This window comes from Chiloscyllium plagiosum, chromosome 46 (genome assembly GCF_004010195.1).
Source record: "Chiloscyllium plagiosum isolate BGI_BamShark_2017 chromosome 46, ASM401019v2, whole genome shotgun sequence".
NCBI classification, from domain to species: Eukaryota; Metazoa; Chordata; class Chondrichthyes; order Orectolobiformes; family Hemiscylliidae; genus Chiloscyllium; species Chiloscyllium plagiosum.
In genome coordinates this window covers 8,436,409-8,455,269 of record NC_057755.1, presented here as the reverse complement: position 1 = coordinate 8,455,269, position 18,861 = coordinate 8,436,409, and positions in this window count along the sequence as shown.

The following is an 18,861-nucleotide window of genomic DNA, read 5'->3' as shown; positions in this document are numbered from 1 at the left end:
GATGCTGGATCAGTTTTGAATTTTATATCTGAGGTGGTACATCTTTTGCGCATCAAAGAAACTAAGGGATGTGTGCCCCATTTTGCTTTGTAAAACGTAGTCTAACTATCATCCTTCCAGGAAATTCTCTCCTCCTCCCCGTATTTGGCTAGTGAAATCAAATCTTGACAGCTTGCTGTCCTGATCCCTGTATGCCAAGAGTTTTGTAATGTACAGATGTATAAATTTAAAGTGGAAATATCGGAACAGTCCAAATACTCACACATTTTAGTGATCAGTCAAGTCTGGAAGAGGCTGAAGGATGAGAGCAAAGGAGAGTATCGCAGAGACACAAAGATGGAGAGCAGAGGAATAGCTGTGATTGTGGTTGTTACGACCTCTGTGTGTTTCATCCATCTGTGGTTAATCTATGTTGTAAATGTCTTATATTATTTCATTCAAGGAATCAATCCTCACGATTACTCGAGTTTTGTGTATCACTTCAGGAGAGTTGGTTACATGCTGCGGAACCTAAGTTGTTGCACAAACACACTTATTTACGCAGCAACATTGTCTGTTTTCAGAACAAAGATCAGCATTGCAATAAAAATACCTGGTTACATGGATTCCTCGTGTTATAAATAAGTAAAACTCCTCAGTGGACCCACAGAAGTGTCATATTGATTCCAGAGCATGAAATAATCTTTTAAAGGTATTCACTTGTGCGATATGGGCATCGCTGGCTGGGTCAGCATTTATTACCAATCCCCTGTTGCCCCTTGAGAAGGTGGTGGTTCGCTGACGTCTTGATCCACTGCAGTCAACAATGCCCTGAGGGAAAAAAAAATCCAGGATTTTGATCCAGCAGCAGTGAAGGAACGGCAATACAGTTCCAATTCAGGAAAATATCTAGTTGCATGAATTCTTTACACAATGAACAAATGAAACTTATTAACGATAACTATACCGGGCTCACTATTTTTTAATATCAAGCTTACAAATTCCACTGGGCAGCTAAATTAATGCAACCCGTAAACAGCTATTTCCTATCATCGATTGCAGATGCAATAAAATGCAAGAAATCTGGCTGCTGTTAAAAGTGGTACAATGCAGCCCTCTGCTGTCGTAACCAGGCCTCTGCATGTGATGTAGAGGAGGATTCAAACTCTCAAGGAATTCAGTCAGCGAGAGGGAGAGAGAGCAGCAACTTACAGCATAATCCAAACTAACAGCACCATCCAAACACAGACACACACACTCACATACACACGTCTGGTGTGGAGGCAGTTGCATTTGGGATGAGATCCATCAGTGTGGAACATGCTCGCATTTGCTTCATCTGCAAAATGGAGTTTGTCTTTGAGCAGTATTTCTAATATTATACGCATCAAATGCAGTATTTCCATTGATATTCTCTACAGGTACATTCGAGTGAGCCATTTTGTGGGAGGAAGGGTAAGTTTTACATCACTTTCTGCAGCTTACAATGTTTTCTGATGTGCTCTCACAAATTCGAAGTGAGAAAGGATTTCAAGGTCAAGGGGATGAGACCAGCACTGAGCATGTTCACCTCTTCCTCCTCATATCTCATGGACAACATCGCAAGGGATAGGGCAAAATGATTCTGAGTGTCCAAAGGTATTCTTTGAAGAAATAAACCAATGCACAAAATGAGCCATTCACAGGCTTTGATGTTTTCTCCAAAATCAATCTGATGCTTGTGCAGTGGCTTGGGGAGTCCAGTAGTGGATGGAATTGTATCACTTAAAATACAAAAAGGACAGGCAGAGAGAGAGAGAGAGAGAGTCTGAGCCCTTGATTCACCACATTTTAATTTATTCGTTTAACTGTCTTTTCGGACAATGTGATTCCCATCGCAGGCAGAGCTGGTCCACAGGCACCTATACAACCATTCACACACATGAACACATGTATGCATCAATATAAGTATCAACATGTGATTTTTATAAATGACTTGAATGAGTAAGCGGAGGGATTGTGTACTAAATTTGCCAACGAAGTTTGGTGTAGTGGTGAATAGTGTGGAGGGCTGCTGTAGTTTGCAACCAGATATTGACAGGATTCAGAGCTGAGCTGAGAAATAGCAGATGGAATTCAAGCTGGAAAAGTGCGAAATCATTCATTTTCGAAGTTCGAATTTGAATGCAGATTACAGGGTTAAATACAAAACTGTTGGCAAAGTGGAGGAATAGGGAGATCTTGGGGGTCCACGTCCATAGATCCCTCAAAGTTGCCACCAAAGGTAATTGGGTTGTTAAGACGGTGTGTTAGCTCTCATCAGCAGGGGGTTGAGTTTAAGAACCGCGAGTTTATGCTGCAGCTCGAGAAACCCCTAGTTAGGCCACACTTTGAATATTGTGTTCAGTTCTGGACACCTCATTGTAGAAAGGACTTGGAAGCTTTACAGAGGGTGCAAAAGAGATTTACCAGGATGTTGCCTGGACTGGAGGGCATGTCTTATGAAATAAAAACGTTGAGGAAGCTAGGGCTTTTCTCATCGGAGTGAAGAAGGATAAGGGGTGATTTGATAGAGGTGTACGGAATAATAAGAGGTATAGATAAAGTGGATAGCTAGAGACATTTTCCCAGGGCAGAAATGGTTTCACAAAGGGGCATAGTTTTAAGGGGGTTGGAGGAAGGACTTGCAGAGATATCAGAGGTAGTTTGTTTTTTCACAGAGTGGTGCGTGTGTTGAATGCACTGCCAGCAGTGGTAGCAGATTCAGATACATTAGAGACTTGCAAGCCACTCTTGGATAGCGCATGGATGAGAGAAAAATGAAGGCTATGTCGGCTAGTGTAGTCTTAAAATAGAGCAGAGAACATAGAATGTTACAGCACAGAACGGGCCCTTCAGCCCTCGGTGATCCGCCGACCTGTGAAACTAATCTAAAACACATCTAACCGACACTATTCTATTATCATCCATATGTTTATCCAGTGGCCAGTTAAATGTTGGCAAGTCCACTACCCTTGTAGGCAGAGCATTCGTCGCTCTTACTACTCTCTGAGTAAATAACCTACCTCTGACAGCTATTCAATATCTATTACCCCTCAGATTAAAGATATGAACCCTCATGCTAGCCATCGCCATCTGAGGAAAAAGGCTCTTACTGTCCATCTTATCTAATCCTCTTATCATCTTTTTAGTCTCTATTAAGGCATCTCTTAACTTTCGTCTCGCTAACAAAAACAGCCTCAGATTCCACAGCCTTTCCTCATAAGACCTTCCCTGCATACCAGCCAACAGCCTAGTAAATCACCTCTGCATCTTTTCCAATGATTCCATATAATGCCGTGTCGACAACTGTATGCAATACTCAAAATGCGACTGCAATAGTGTTTTGTACAGCTGCAAAATGGCCTCATGGCTCCGAAACGAAATCCCTCTGCTGATAAAAGCAAACACAGAATATGCCTTCTTATCAACCCTATGGACATTGGTGGCAACTTTCAGGGATCTATTTACGTACACACCGAGATCACTCTGCTCATCCACACAACCAAGGATCTTACAATTAGCCCAGCAATCTTTATTCCAGTTGTTCCTTCCATTGTGAAGCACCTCACACTTTTCCGCATTAAAATGCATTTGACACCACTCAGCCCAGCTCCGCAGCTTATTTATGTATTAAAATTTAATAACTTTCAATATTCTTCTACGTCCACATCCAGGTCATTTAAAGAACTGACAAACAACAGTGGCCCCAAAACAGATCTTTGTGGCACACCACTAGTAACTGAACTCCAGGATGAACAATTCCCATCAACCACCACCATCTGTCTTCTTACATCTAGACAATTTCTGATCCAAACCGCTAAATCACACTCAATCCTATGGCTCCGCAGTTTCTGCAATAGCCTACCGTGGAGTACCTTGTCAAATGCTTGACTGAAATCCATATAAAATGAAATGTTTTACCTTCATCTACAATTTGGTCAAATTCTCGAAGCACTCAATAAGGTTTGTGAGGCACAACCTGTCCTTCAAAAAACCGTGTTGACTCTCCCTAATCAACGTATTCATGTCTAGATGATTATAAATCTTCAGTCTTATAATCATTTCCAAAACTTTACCCACAACCGAAGTAAGGATCACTGGTCAATAATTACGAAGGTTGTCTCTACACTCCTTCTTGAACATGGGGACAAAAATTGCTATTCTCCAGTCTTCTGGCACTATTCCTGTAGGCAATGATGACATAATATCAGAGCCAAAAGCTCTGCAATCTTCTCCCTAGCTCCCCATAGAATCCTAGAATAAAATTCATCTGGCCTAGTTTCACACTTTTCAGAATTTCTAACTCCTCCTCCTTATGAGCATCAGTTGCATCTAGTCTGATAGCCTGCATCTCAGTATTTACCTGGACAACTTCGTCCTTTTCTGTGTAAATATTGAAGAAACAAATATTCAATTAGCGCCCCTCCAATCTCTTCAGACGTCACATACAACTGTCTTTGATTGGCCTTAAGTTTACGCTAGCCATTCTTTTATTCCTGACATACCTACAGAAAGCTTTCGGGTTTTACTTGATCCTACTTGCCAAAAGACTTTTCATGACTTCTCCTGGCTCTTCTTAGTTCTGTCTTTAGATCTTGCCTGACTAACCTGTAACTCTCATGCACCCTAACTGACCTTTCACATCTCATCTTCACATAAGCCTCCTTCTTCCTCTTGATTCGAGATTCAACTTCTTTAGTAAATCATTGTTCCCTCGTTCTACCACTTCCTCCCTGTCTGACAGGTACATACTTGTCCGGGACTCACAGTACCTGTTCCTTGAACAAGCACCACATTTCAATTGTGCCCATCCCCTGCAGTTTCCTTCCCCACCTTATGCATGCTCAATCTTGCCCAACTGCATCATAATTGCCTTTCCCCTAGCTATAACATTTGCCCTGTGGTATATACCTATCCCTTTCAATTGACAAAATAATGTAACTAAGTTGTGGCCACTATGACCAAGGTGATCACCTACTTTGAAATCTAACACCTGGCTTGATTCATTCCCCTCCTCGAGTAAGATAAGCGTTCAGCACAGCATTTAGGGTCAAAGATCCTGCACTGCCCTGTCCTCTTCCACATTCCATGTTCTATTAACATTGGATCACTTTAAACACAAGAGGGACAGACAAAGAGAGAGACAGTTTGACCCCATTTCAATGGCTTCATCTCCAAAACAACAGATACCTCATTGCACAGCGATACAGACACAGATACACACAGCTGAAAGATGCATTTCCAGCCGTTTCGTCACCCTACTATGTAACATTTTCAGTGCGCCTCTGGCGTAACTCTGCGGAAAACTCCTGCTTTCTATTTATATGTTTGCGTTTCTTTGAATTGGTGATGTCATTTCCTGTGGTGATGTTATTTCCTGTGGTGAACTCACAAACAAGTCTGCTTGCTTGGTTTGTTGCTGAGAAATCGCAGAGCAGAGGAAAGTCCCGTCTATACAAAAAGAATGGATACCCAAAGAACACAGTCCGCCGATTTCGCAGCAACAAACTCAAATAAGCAGACAAATCACGTCCAGAAACCCTAGCCACTCTCCCCTACGTCAAAGACACGTTGGAGATGACTGCCAGACTACTCAGACCCCTTGGCATCATGGTAGACCACAAACACACCAACACACAAAAACAGCAGCTAATGAATTGAAAGACCCTATACAGACAACAAGCAAAATTAATGTCATTTACAAAATACTGTGCACGGACTGTAACAAACGCTATATTGTACAAAAAGGCAGAAAACTAGCCACCAGGATACATGAACACCAACTAGCCACAAAAAGACGTGACCCTCTCTCACTAGTATCCTCACATACGAATGAGTAGGGACAACACTTCGACTGGGACACACATCCATCCTAGGACAAGTGAAACAAACACACACACAAGAATTCCTAGAAGCATGGCAGTCCAACCAGAACTCTATCAACAAACACATCGAGTTAGACCCCATCTACCGCCCTCTGAGAAAAGGAACTGGAAACGACTTCACCAAGGAAATAACATCACAACAGGAAAGAACATCACCAACCCAAAGAAACCCAAACATATAAATAGAAAGCAGGAATTTTCAGCAGTGCTTCGCCCGAGGCCCACCGAAGATGTTATCAAGTAGGGTGATGACATGTCTGGAAATGAACCTTTCAGCTCAGCGAGCAAAACTGCGTCCAAAACCTCAACCTGAGCTACAAATCTTCTCAAGCCTCGCTAACAGATGCACGCAAATACGGATAGATTGTTACATTAATACACAATAGGCACACACACATCAACACAGAGACATACCCAGATATGCACACAAACAAAAAACAAAACACTGAAATACACACATTAATGTGCACTAGCACACAAACACACACGGACAGACACACAGAGAGTGTCACTTACATAGATATGGTCAGAAACACTCATGGACAGGCAGGCACACAGATACATATATAGGGGCAGAAACGTACAGAGATGACCACAGAGAGGCACACAAACACACACATGCATGCAGACATTCACAAATACCTATCTGTGCACACACAGACAACCATACACATACAGACACAGAGACACACACAAAAAAGAGCCATTTTAACAGCAGAAGGTTGGTGGAGGATTGCTGCATGATTTGAAAGTTGAGAGTGATCCAATGATTGAACTGTGGTTGCAGACGAAATGAGTTATTTACAGATAGAGTTTTGGTTTGCAGCAAATAGCTTATTGGTTTGTGAATTAGTGACCAATTATCATTGACAAAGGGCTTCTGTTTGCCAGTAGAGATGTGATTGGTTCTCAGTCTGCTGAACATCTTGGGGCTAGGATCCAGATTCAGAGAAGCGTTCAGGCCTCCATTTTCTAAGGATCTCTCTGTTCTCTCAGTAAAAGCTACTTTAAGTCTGCAGAAATGTGTTTTATTGTTCCTTCAGCAGTTCTTATGAGCTCTGCCTCTTAATGAGTCTGTTAGAGATCAGTTATGTGTGACCCAGTCTGAATGTCTCTTTTCAATCACTGAGAACCTCCAGAGAAGGAAAACTGTGAAGCAGCAATCTGAGCAGCACAGGAATCAATACAATCATCTCATCCTCCATGTGAAGAGGAACCACTAAGCGTCCTTCTCAGTCTTTCTCCTCATCGATTACAGCCACGTTTTTTTTTGTCTACTGAGTCTGAGTTTATCTGTGAGTGTGTGTGTGTGTGTGTGAGAGAGAGAACGTTGCATGAATGTGTGGGTATGTGCGTGTGTGCATGTTCACGTGTCTGTGTGTGTGTGAGTGGGTGTCTGTCTTTCTATGTGTGTGCACGTGGAAGCATATCTGTATGCGTATGTGTAAGAGTGAGTTTCTGAGGGATTAAAGGTGTAATTCATTTGGATATGTGCTGATGAATTCCTTGAGAGTTTGAATCCTCCAGAGGCCTGGGTACGACAGCAGAGGGCTGCATTGCACCACTTTTAACAGCAGCCAGATTTCTTGCATTTTATTGCATCTGCAATCGATGATAGGAAATATCTGTTTACGGGTTGCATTAATTTAGCTGCCCAGTGGAATTTGTAAGCTTGATATTAAAAAATAGTGAGCCCGGTATAGTTATCGTTAATAAGTTTCATTTGTTCATTGTGTAAAGAATTCATGCAACTAGATATTTTCCTGAATTGGAACTGTATTGCCGTTCCTTCACTGCTGCTGGATCAAAATCCTGGATTTTTTTTTCCCTCAGGGCATTGTTGACTGCAGTGGATCAAGACGTCAGCGAACCACCACCTTCTCAAGGGGCAACAGGGGATTGGTAATAAATGCTGACCCAGCCAGCGATGCCCATATCGCACAAGTGAATACCTTTAAAAGATTATTTCATGCTCTGGAATCAATATGACACTTCTGTGGGTCCACTGAGGAGTTTTACTTATTTATAACACGAGGAATCCATGTAACCAGGTATTTTTATTGCAATGCTGATCTTTGTTCTGAAAACAGACAATGTTGCTGCGTAAATAAGTGTGTTTGTGCAACAACTTAGGTTCCGCAGCATGTAACCAACTCTCCTGAAGTGATACACAAAACTCGAGTAATCGTGAGGATTGATTCCTTGAATGAAATAATATAAGACATTTACAACATAGATTAACCACAGATGGATGAAACACACAGAGGTCGTAACAACCACAATCACAGCTATTCCTCTGCTCTCCATCTTTGTGTCTCTGCGATACTCTCCTTTGCTCTCATCCTTCAGCCTCTTCCAGACTTGACTGATCACTAAAATGTGTGAGTATTTGGACTGTTCCGATATTTCCACTTTAAATTTATACATCTGTACATTACAAAACTCTTGGCATACAGGGATCAGGACAGCAAGCTGTCAAGATTTGATTTCACTAGCCAAATACGGGGAGGAGGAGAGAATTTCCTGGAAGGATGATAGTTAGACTACGTTTTACAAAGCAAAATGGGGCACACATCCCTTAGTTTCTTTGATGCGCAAAAGATGTACCACCTCAGATATAAAATTCAAAACTGATCCAGCATCCACTATTATTTGCGAAAATCGTTTCCAACGATTTACCATCCTTTGTATGTCAAAGTGTTTCCCAAGCTGGAACACTCTGACAGGTGTTCTCACAGTAAGTTCCCTCATTCTAGAATCCCTACCCAATGAGAATAGTTTATGATTTCCAATATTTTTCGTTAATATCATAGGAATTTTCTCAGATCACCCTTGACATTCTAATTCTAGAGCGAGGAGGCTTCATTTGTGTAACAAAACAAAAATTGTTGGAGAAACTGAGCAGGTCTGGTAGAATCTCTGGAGCCAAAGCAGATTTAAACTTCCGAGTTCAATGACTCTTCTTCAGACCTGACTTGCATGATCTCTCTTTACACCCTCAAACCACATGAAACCAGAACAGATGACAGAACACTGAGATCAGAAAATGCTGCAGCAGCAGTGAAGTTGGGAATATCTGTCAGTGGAGAATTGTACCGAGAATGCTGCTCAGTGAATGGCTATCACTGCCCTGGTGCCTGGATAAGGATGACCAGTCAGTGAGCTGGAGATGTTATTGTTCAAAGATAAAACCAGAGAACAGATCAGCAGCAAATTAAAACACGTTCAATTATTATAAAGACATACCATGGATGCCAATGAAAGCAAGGATGGCGTGAAACAACTTCTCTACTTATTGAATTTGTCGGTGTATATCTACGTGTGAGGTGATCTGTCCCTTCAAGCAGCTGACCAGCTCTTCATTTGAAACTCAGAGCTGCTGACATATACTATATGGGAAGCTCCTTGGAGAGATCAAGGTTACAACATTGCTCAGCTTTATTCCAGGTTTTCAAATTTCTGTAAATGAACAAATTAATTATAATAATAAGTTTGATGTCAGTTATGAAGGAGTGTGGCTGCTCGTACACCCTAATGAAATAAAAAAATCATAATCTGGAATCTGTCAACAATAACACTGCCCACTCAAATATTTCCAAGGTCACAAAATATTTCAACCGATGCTGCATCGAGTAAGGTTATTCCAAGTGTGAAAATATGTCTCAGAGTTTTCCTTCTGCACTCTATGTTAGGAGCTGCCCTCTTTAATAAGAACATTTCGTTCTCTGATTGAAGTATGAACCTTCTCAGGCACTGCATGTGTGCATTCCTTCTGAGATCATCATTTATCCCCCATCTCCAAGACCTGGAGTCACATGAATCATCAAGGGAGGAAAACATTCTGCCGTTCCTGAGGGAAGGAGACCAAGTGAAAAAGGTGGGATCCCAACAATAGATGCATCAGTGCCCTCATTGTATTGCCACTGTCCAGCCAGTTACATCACTGACTTCCCTAATGTTCTCATCTGGTTATGGGGATGTTCGCTGAGCTGGGACGTTGATTTATGGATGTTTTGTTCCCCGTCGAGGTGTCACGGTGACACCTTCAAATGCTTTGGAACTCCCGTGAAGCGCTGCTGTACTGCTGTTACACTTGAACTGCCCTCCGGGCAATTCATGTTGGGCAGAAATTGGCATAGATTTTTTTTCGGCGGCAGTTGCAATGGGAAGAGCTACAGCGAGGACTAGGGGCCTGACCGAAAGGTAAATTTAAAGCATAAAAGCTTACCACATGTTCAGCTTTCTTCGTTTCTTTCGGTGACAATTTCAGTGGAGGAACGATGGCGAGAACCGGTCCCTGACCAGAAAGTAAATTTTAAAGTATAAAAACAAACCTCACGTATCAGCAGAGCGCACTCTGTGAAAGAATGGACACGGGACTGCCAGGTGAGTGACGTTATATATTGGGTGGTTGCTTTACCCGAAACATGACTCAGACAGTGTCTCCCATGCATCGTCCTCCTCTAACCAAAACAAAAGGGTTTCTTTCTGCTGGATTGGTAGGGTGACTAGATTTTTTTTTTTTTGTTTCCAGTTTTCAATAATCTTGTTGGGAATTTAGAATAATGAAAATGGAGCTTAGGGCAGTTGAATGTTCCTCCAGCCGAATGTGGCAAGATAAAAGTGACCACTAGTGTCCGTGCTAACTGCATGTGTGGGAAGTACACCCAAAGCCAGCTCCCCGAGATCTGCATTAAGGAACTGGAACTGGATGAATGTCGTATCATTCGGGAGGTGGGGGTGGGGGCGGGGGGTTACTGAGAGCATTTGTAGGGAGGTAGTCACACTCTGATACAGGAAAAGGATAGATAAGTTACCATCGGGGGACGGAAAAGGAACAGTCAGGCAGTGCAGGGTTCCCCTATGGACCATGCCCTCAACAGCAAGTACACCATTTAAGATACTGTTGGGGGAGACGACTTACAGGGGTAAGCAATGGGGCACAGGCCTCTGGCACAGTATCTGTTCCTGTTGCTCAGAAGGGAAAGGGGAGGGGGAGCAAGCATTGGTAATTGGGGACTCCATAGTTAGGGTAATAGATAATGGGTTCTGTGGGAATGAGAGAGACTCGGATTTGATGTATGGCCTCCGAGGAACCAGGGTCCGTGATGTCTCTGATCGTGTTTTCAGGATCCTTGAGGCAGAGGGAGAGCAGCCCCAAGTCATGGTCCACATAGGCACCAATGGCATCGGCAGAAGGAGAGATCGGGATTAAAGGCAGAAATTCAGGCAGCTTGGGTGGAATCTTACTGCTAGAAGAAACAGAGTTGTTATTTCTGGCTTGTTGCCTGTGCCATGAGCTAGCGAGGCGAGGGAGAGCGATGATTTGAACACATGGCTACAAGAATGTTGTAGAAGGGACGGTTTCGCATTCCTGGATAATTCAGGCTCCTTCTGGTGTAGGTTCGACCTCTACAATCAGGATGATCTTCACCTGACCCAGAGGATACCAATATGGATGAAAATGAAATAATATAAGTTAGATGGGCTTCAGATTGGTTTCATAGGTGGAGACAACATTCTGGGCCTGTACTGCGCTATAAGTTTCTATGTGCCATGTTTAAATAACTGCTGCGAGCCAGTGATGCCCTCATAGTTTCACAGTAATAGAAGGAGGAGCAGGCCATTTGGCCTATCGTGCCTACTCTGCCATACGTTAAGGTCATGACTGACTGATCTATCATCTCAGGTCCTCCGACCTGAATTATCCCCATAACCCTTAATTCTCTGACCGTGCATAAACCCATCATGAATGTATCAAATGAAGCTGCCTCTACTGCTTCTCTGGACAGAGAATTCCAAAGATCTACTCCTTTCTTGGAAAAGCAATTTTTCCTTATCTCTGTCCGAAATTTACTTCCCCTAATCTTGAAACCACGTTCCCTCGTCTTAGTCTCACATACCAGTGGAAACAACTTGCCTGTCTCTATACTATCTATTCCTTTCATAATTGCACATGTTTCTATAAGAACCCCTCTCATTTTTCTAAATCCGAGCGAATGCAGTCCCAAGCTGTTCAAACTATGCGCACAGGGTAACCCCCTCATCTCCAGAATAAACCTGTTGCTCCTCCTCTGCACTGTCTGCAAAGCCAGGATACACTTTATAAAATAAAGAGACCAGAACTGGTACAATACTCCAGGTGTGGCCTCACCACCACCTTGTAAAATTGCAGTACCACAATCTCGACTCTGACCTCCAGCATCTGCAGTCCTCATCTTTTCCTCCTCCAATTGCAGCAGAATCTCCCTGCTCTTAAATTCTGTCCATCCAGTAAAAAAAACAATATTTCATTTGCCTTCCTGATTACATACTTTAACTGTAAATTAATTTTAGCAATTCACATCCAATCATTTCTAAGCCATTCTGCACAACAGCACACTGCAATCACTCACCATTTAAATAACACTCTGACCTACCCTTTTACTTCCAAACTTGATAAACTCACATTTACCACCATTGTACGCCATCTGCCAGACCCTTGCCCACTCAATTTTACTATCTAAATCTCTCTTCATTCCCCAAACATCCGCTGTGTAGTTTGCTTTTCCATTCAATTTGGTCTTATCAGCAAACATCAATCTCCTCTTTCAAATCATTTATATCTACCATGAACAGTTGTGAGCACAACGCCGACCTCTGTGGCATCTCGCTCACCACTGATCTCCAACCAGGTAAACACCCAATGATCCCAACTCTCTGTTGTCTGTTGGTTAACCAGTCCTCTATCCACGTTAGTCGATTCCCCAAAACTCCATGCACTCTTACATTATGAATGAACCTTTTATGTGGCACCTGATCAAACACCTTCTGGAAATCCATGTCCACCTATTCCCCTCCATCCACAAAGAATGCCAGTAAGTTTGTTAAACGCGACCTTCCCCTTCCTGAATACATGCTGTGTCTGCCTGATGGAACGCTTTCCATCCAGATGCCTCACTATTTCTTTTTTAATAATAGTATGTGGCATTTTCGCGCCTGCAGATGTTAAACTAACTGTCCTTTAGTTACCGGCCTTCTACTTACACTCTTTTCAAAAAGCAGCACGACATTCGCTGTCTTCCAGTCTGCCATGACCTATCCGAAATCCAGCGATTGTTGGTAAATTGCCACTAACGCATCAACTATAAGTTTGCAACTTCTTTGAGCAAACTAGGGGATGTATTTCATCAGGATCAGGAGATTTATCTACCTTTAGACCCTTACGTTTTCTCGGCGATATCCCTTTAGTGGTAACAATTGAAGAAAGGATAGGGAAGGTGATTCAGGAGATGAGTGACAGTAATAGGGTGGTTGTTATGGGTTCCTTTAACTTTCCTGATATTGATTGGGAAAGCTATAGCTCAAGTTCGTTAGATGGGTCAGTGTTTGTTCAATGTGTGCAGGAGAGTTTCCTGACACAATATGTAGACAGGCCAACAAGAGGTGAGGCCATACTGGATTTGGTTCTGGGTAACGAACCAGGCCAGGTGTTAGAATTAGAGGTAGGTGAGCACTTTGGGGATAGTGACCATAATTCAGTGATTTTTACTCTCGTGATGAAGAGGGATAAGTGTGTACTACAGGGTTCTAAAGTGTCAACCCTAGTGTAATATAGGAAACACAGCAGCCAATTTGCACAGTGTAAACTTCCGCAAACAGCAACGTGATAATGACCAGATAATTTGTTTTGCTGGGATGCTGATTGAAGGATAAATATTGGCCGCAATATCAGGGATAACTCTCCTGCTCTTCTTTGGAATAATGCCATGGGATCTTTACATCTAAGAGAACACATGGTGCCTCTGTCTAACACTTCATCCAAAAGACAGCACCTCTGACAGTATAGCACTCCCACAGCATTGCAAAACTATCCAGTTCGCCTGGATTGTTGTGTTCAAGCCCTGGCATGGTTCTTGAACTTTGAACTTTGCAACTTAGAGAGTGTTTAGAGATCAAGTTTATCAAAACTTTAGAATTAGCAGTGGGAAGGGATTATTCCAGTGCAGGCAATTAATCAATAGAACATATCGAAAGCTATCTAATTATATGTTGTAATCATTATAAAATTAGTTAAAATCTTGATGTTTAGATAAAATAACACATACAAAATATTGCTGAGCAGCTTCATTTATTATTTCATTATATTTATTATTTATTATTGAAAATAAAATGAGGTTTATTCAATTAAATTAAAGTGGACAATGCTTTAAATGGCTGAAATCAGCAATATTTTCCCAGCTATAATTAATAATATTTTGTCTATCATTGATCATGAAGAGTTTCTCTGATGGTCTAATGGTTGGAATTTGGTGCTATCACCACGGCCCATGTTTGATTCCCAGTCGAGGAATGACTGCTTATTGCTCTGATAGGAACTGTGGATCGAATGCAAATTTCTTAAGGGCCCTTGTGGTATACTGATAGTGTCTCTACCTCTAGGCCAGGAGGCTTGATTTAAAGTCACACCTAATCCAAACATGTGTAATGATATCTCTGAACAGGCTGGTTTAAAAAAAAAATCTGTAGATCATGAAGAAAACATTAACTGCATGAGTTATTTTGTTATGATGTCAGTAGCTGAACTGGGATATGGATAGACTGTTCAGATGACCTTTTGTAATCCCCATAGTGCAAGCTACCTGATTTACATCAGTCATTTTGAAGCTGGTGTAATTGTGTACCCAAGTCTATTTTTGGTGGATTTAGCTCATTATAACTGGCCTGAGGCTGACTCATATTTTCTACGATCTCCTGTCACTAGGCTAGAATCACCCACTCAGTTTTAGGTTTGAAACATTGTCGTGTAACTGGCTGCAACTTCAAATTCAATTATTTAACAAGACTGCATGGACTCGCTCCAGAGCTGGTTCTCAGTCATTGTCAAGAAAACAATGACAACATGGAACAAATTTGGCATGGATGAAAATGAGCCACTCATCATGTTGATGGTATGAAAAACAATCTTTGACTTGGACAACATTTATTGCTTGATACAACACTGCAAACTTTTCTCTGAAAATAACGTGAAAGTGTTCAACAAAAGGCCATGATTATGATTATTATCTGAATGATGGAGAATGTAGCTGGGAAAATGATTACTAGATTACCAGTATCCTGGGTATGGAAAAATGCATAATGAGCAGATAAAAAGTACACACATTACAATGGAGGCATGCGGTGACTTATGACACCTTCATTCAAGCAAGTGGGGTGCTAAACAATACATATACAATAAAATGAATAAAAATTTTTATTCATCAACACAATCAACAGGAAAACTAGCTCAACATAGATTAACATATTTTCACTTCGTTCTTAAAATATTTTCTCACAACTTTTACATTTGGATTTGGGAACACTTAATCGCAGTTCTTTATCAGCATCGCTTTTTTATTTGGATTAATCTTGTTAGTTTTGATTTTGAACAGAATATATTATAAGGGCTGCCAATCGTTATTTCGTTCTTGTTGGTCAGCACAGATTTGATGGGCTGAAAGGCCTGTTTCTATGCTGCATGACTCCCTGACTCTGATTATGCTAAATATGGCATATTTTTTCTAGAAGACACAATGTTATTATGACAGATCTCTAATATAACCAAAATATACCCTATTAAAGTCCTATTACTTTATCCACCTCTCAACATTTGCAAGTCTAATATTTCTCTGTGCTCTCATTTTAGAATAATACAATTGACTAACCTTTTTCCCAATTTCCATGATGGCCTGATAGGCAAAGGTGCTCTCAAATTTGTATTTGGCTGTATCTTGAAAAATTCATTTTCAAAATTTATTGTCCATCCCATTGCCCTGACATTGATTGTATATCTTAATGGAACTGAAGGATTAGCTAGATAACTGCCATGAGAAACCTCAAGCATATTAATAACATAAGATAAAGGATTATGATTCAAGATCACGGCTGAACTTCATAACTCCACATTCTCCCCCTATCACCATATCCTTTATGCTTAAAGATCCAACAATCTCAGTTATGAAAGTGCACAATTTCAGTGGTGGACTCTCCCTCTTTATGGGCATTTAAGCGGGCATTGGATAGGTATATGGAGGATAGTGGGTTAGTATAGGTTAGGTGGGCTTGTATCGGCGCAACATCGAGGGCCATTCGGCCTGTACTGCGCTGTATTCTTCTATGTTCTATGTAATTCTTGTAAATTGCTTTCTCACTCTCTTCAATGTGTTCACATCTTTCTGAAAATGTGGCACCCAGAGCTCTATGCAATACCTGAGGTGAAGTCTAACTCGTATCTTATACAAGTTCAACATTACTTCCCTGCTCATATTAGACACAGAATGTCGGAACAAAAATATGTCATTCAGTCCTTTGAACCTACACCATCATTCAATATGATTATGAATAATCATCCAACTCAGTACCCTGTTCCTGCTTTCTCCCCATTTCCTTTGATCCCCTTATCCTTTGACTGTGATCCTTGGTTCTGGACTCACCAGTCATCAAGAACATTCTCCCTGCATTTACTCTGTTTAATCCTGTTAGAAATTTATAGATTCTATGAGGTCTCTCCCTCATTCTTCTAAACTGTAGTGAATATAATCCTAACCAATCCAGTCTCCCTTCATACGTCAGGAATACCAGGAATCAGTCTAATAAACTTTTGTTGCATTCCCTCTATAGCCAGAACAGATAAGGAGATCAAATCTGCACAAAATACTCCAGTGTGACCTCACAAAGGTACTATACAATTCCAGTATACACCCCCACTCCTGCACTCGAACCTTGTAATTATGAAGGCCATCATACCATTTGCATTCTTCACTACCTGCTGCCCCTGCATGCTTTCTTTCAGTGGCTGGTGGACAAGGACACCCAGGATTCATTACACTTCCCCCTTTCTCAATCTACTCTCCTTCTATTTTTGCTCCAAAGTGGATAATTATATGCATCTGCCACTTATTGAACTTGTCCAATTGAAGCTTCTTTTACATCCTCCACACAGTTAACTCTCCCACCCAATTTTGTGTTGTCTGCAAATTTGGACATATTATACAAAGTTCCCTCATCTAAAACATTAAAACATATTGCGAATAACTGGAGTCCTAGCATTGATCCCTGTGACCCAGGTTCAATTCCCGTCTCAGGCGACTCTCTGTGTGGAGTTTGCACATTCTCCCTGTGTCTGCGTGGGTTTCCTCCGGGTGCTCTGGTTTCCTCCCACAATCCAAAAATGTGCAGGTTAGGTGAATTCGCCATGCTAAATTGCCCGTAGTGTTAGGTGAAGGGTAAATGTAGGCGAATGGGTCCGGGTGGGTTACGCTTCGGCGAATCGGTGTGGACTTGTTGGGCCGAAGGGCCTGTTTCCACACTGTAATTAATCTAATCTAATCTAATCTAATCTAATCTAATCTAATCTAATCTAATCTAATCTAATCTCTGTCAGCAATGGGATGGATGAATCTCATCGGGGCTTGGAGACTTGTAAACCTGGAGTGCTGCCTACTTTTTAGCACCTCTTCTTTATCGCTCATTGTCCAGCTCAGATACTCAATGGTAACTCAGTAAAGACGGAAGCAAAATATTCATTCACTCACTCTGCCTTATCTTCAGGTTCACTGAGCAGTTCATCCTGCATGTTCCTTTTGTTCCCAATCTATTCTTCAGTGATGTTTTATGATGTTAAGTTCGTGTATTATTACAACTGACAGCTCATTGATCAACTTCTCCTGAAGGGTTACTCCCAAGTGCAGCAATCACGTCAGGTACTGAAAGTCAAATTACATTCTAATTTGGAATTAAAATGCCCATCCATGTCTCCATAAGCCCACCTTGTTCATTGTGCCCCTTTCCTCAGGAAAGACAGTATGTCTTCCTCCCTTGGAGTACAGTTTCTTAGGTCCTTGCAAGTGGAGTCACGGGTTGATAGGATAGCGAAGAACGTGTGCTTTGCTTTATTGGTCAGAGCACGAATTTTAGGAGTTGAGTGGTTATGTTGCGGTTGTGCAGGACATTGGTTCGGCCAGTTTTGAAATACTGTGTGCGGTTTTGGTCTAACTCCAACAAGAAGGATGTTTTGAAACTTGAAATGGTTCAGAAAAGATTTACAAGGATGTTGCCAGGGTTGGAGGGTATGTGCTAACGGAAGAGGCTGAATAGCCTAGGGCTGTTTTCCCTGGAGTGTCGGAGGCTGAGGGTTGAGCCCGTAGAGGTTTATAAAAGCATGAGGGGCATGGGCAGGATAAATAGGCAAAGATTTTTTCCCCGGGGTGAGGGAGCCCTGAACTGGAGGACAGAGAACTAAGGGGCAACTTTATCATGCAGGGGGTGGTGCGTGTACAAAATGAGCTGCTAGGGGAAACGATGGAGTCTGGTACAATAACAAAATGTGAAAGACATCTGGATGGGTGTATGAATAAAATGGGTTTAGAGGGACATCGACCAAGTGCTGGCACAAGGGGCTCGATTAGTTTAGTATATCTGGTCGGCATAGTCGAGTTGGACGGATGGGTGTGTTTCCATTCTGTGCATCTCTATGACTATGACTTTCTACTTCATGTGCCTCCAGATCCTGCGCATTTGGAGATGGGGAATAAACGTTCATCTCAGCAGCAATGCACACAATCAGTTTGTGAGAAGATTCACATTTCAATCAGTGAGTGAAATGTTCTTATTCAAAAATGGGAGCTCCTGCCCTAGAGTCTAGCAGGACAGCTCTGAGACATACTTTTGCACTTGGATTAAACAGTCCCGGTGCCGTGGTGATTGAAATAATTTGCGATCATCGGATGGGGTCATGGTGATGACTGGATAGTGTCATTTTCGGCAGATCTCGGGTTTTATTTTTGTTATTTCTTTATGATCTACTGAGCAGCAAATATCCTTCATGATTGGAAGTAAAATCGTTATTGTGAACAATTTGCTCATTTACAGAAATTTGAAAAACAGCAACGAAACTGAGCATTTCAATTACCTTGATCTCACCAGCGACCTTCACATAATACCAGGCTTTTCTGCAATG